The sequence below is a fragment of the Oratosquilla oratoria genome, chromosome 39 (genome assembly GCF_046742065.1).
Source record: "Oratosquilla oratoria isolate Oo_2021 chromosome 39, ASM4674206v1, whole genome shotgun sequence".
Lineage (NCBI taxonomy): Eukaryota > Metazoa > Arthropoda > Malacostraca > Stomatopoda > Squillidae > Oratosquilla > Oratosquilla oratoria.
The window spans coordinates 25,847,664-25,850,163 of NC_134815.1; positions in this window are offsets into that span (position 1 = coordinate 25,847,664).

Consider the following 2,500-nt stretch of genomic DNA (forward strand, 5'->3'; position numbering starts at 1 on the left):
CGCGTTCCTATATATTGTGCCGATTTCATTAGAATTGGGACCTGTCATAGCTCGCCTACTCTCCCCTCTCCAGAAAACTAGTGATTTTGAATGAAATGGAATCCTTAGCCTTGTCCAAATCACACCAGTAATTTCTATATTATCTTTAAAGTATGCAGAAGCTCTAAGGAATGATATGTCACAATCTGACCTCACCAACTCACCAGACTGACGAAGACCACCATTTGGAAAAACAAAAGAAGATCGTCCACTGGATCTTCAGCTGTGCCACAAATGATCAGCCGCATAGTCCGAGGCTTCGGCAAAGCCCTCTGGGCGGTTTTGGAATGTTGTCGGGAACCTTTGCGAACCTTCAACAACTATGGAGTCAAACTCTCGAGAAAAATGCCGTTAGGTTTTGAAGAATCTGGTTCCATCGACAACCCATAGGAGGCTAAGGGTTGATTCACACTATCGGTCCGGTCGCGCTCCACTCCCGCTCCGCTCTCGGTCCGGTCCAATATTGTCTCATTAATTTCAATGGGAGCATTCACACTGGCGCTCTCGCTCCAGTCTCGCTCCGGTTTCGCTCCGGTCACGGTTCCGTCAAAAGATATTTTTACTGGAGCGAGACCGGAGTGTGACTGGACCGTGAGCGCCAGTGTGAACTCAGTTGCCACGGTCCTGCTCCTCCTGCTCCACTCCAGTCGAGATTCAGCCTTCATATAAGCAAGTAATGTTACCTTCTGTCCTACCAAACCATGGATAATCCAAAGGAAACACCACAATGGGATCATGAGAAAGTTAGAAAAATGATAAAAATACATTTTCTTTTTATTTATCACTGATACAATGAGAATGCGTACAGCGAGGATATTCATAAGCACCAACTGAATAAAATATAACCTACAAAACTTACTTTAATTTTGTGGATTTAGATGAAATGCTAATAGAATTAGTCAAAAGGTAAACCAAAGCTGTATGACCTGACTTCGCTGCACTACAGTGATAATGTTTGCATACTTATCATATTGCCAAGGTACTGAGAGAAAAAAATACACATTATTAACCGAAGAAAGAAATTCCATATGTATAATAACAACCTATTATCCACTGCGGAAATGCATCTTCTTAGCTCACTCAACAAATATTCCTACACAAGTTTGTTTGTCTACTTATATTTTATCATTTTGCCAAGGCATTGAACCAGCTGGGGAGCTGAAATAATCTTTCAGTGTTTCTCTCGCGCCAGAAGCCTCCTTTGTAGCATTTCCCCCTCTTCCTCTAGTTGGACGTACTGTGTTTGATGGAGGCATGACAACAGTATCTGGTAATGCAACAGCATTTGAGTGTATCAGATTGTGAAGTATGCATGTTGTTGTAATGATTGCATTAGCGGTAGAAGGCATAGCTTTAAGTTTCCTTAAATATATTCTGAAGGTTTGCACTAGAATACCAAATGTGCACTCAACTATCCTACTGGCTCTAGATCTATAATTAAAAATCCTCTTCTCTACCTTATGTTCAGTCTGTGAACCTGGGTAGGGCCTCATCAAATTTCTCTTCAGCGGGAAAGCCTTATCTCCCACTATAACGTATGGTGCAAGCACATCAGTGCCAGGAAGTGCAGCATCTTCTTGTACATTTCAGGTCATCCTCAATTTTGGATAGTATTTTCTCAAATGTTCCTTTGTTCATTCTGAAATAGCTGTGGAACTTACTCTCATCATCATTTACTGTCATACAGAGTATGAAATTCTCCTTCAGTCTTCCTATCTTGCAACATAGGATGAACCCACAATCTCTCTTTTTCTATTTTGTTTTCCTTCTTCTTCTTCATCAAGTGCAATAGCGATTATTGCCAACTCGGCGTCAGAAAAGTCACACATCCTATGTAACTGATGGTAAGACTTCTACTGGTGTCGAGGGAGGGGGGATGACGGGAACGAGAGCGGAGCGCGACTGGACCGATAGTGTGAATCAACCCTGAATACCTCAGAACCGGAGCGGAGCGAGAGTGGAGCGCGACCGGACTGATAGTGTGAATCAACCCTAAGGGAGATTATGAAAGAAATCAGGAAGCCAAAGAGGGAAAGAGCTTTCCAGAGAAAGTGGAAAAATTGGAAGGAGAAAAGCAGAACCTTCCAGAGGAATTCATGACTTTCTCAGAGCACGAACAGGATTCAGACTCCGTCGAGGATAATGTAGAAGGCCTTCCAGACTATATCCATGAAATAGCAATTCCAGAAGAAGTTATTCCTTCTGATGATTCGAGTTTATCTATCCTGGTTAAGAAAGATGATATTAAACACGAAGATACAATTCCTGAATCTTACGAGGGTCAACAGAAAGACCCAGAAACCAAAGATATTAATGTGCCTTAGCTTTCTTCACCTCTAACTGACAATCCTTTAGTCGAAAGTCAGTCAACACAAACTTGTCAGTCAGAGGCAGAAAGCAAAACTCTCAAACACACAAACAAAGACGAACTCAAAAATACAAAATATACCTGGCACAAGTT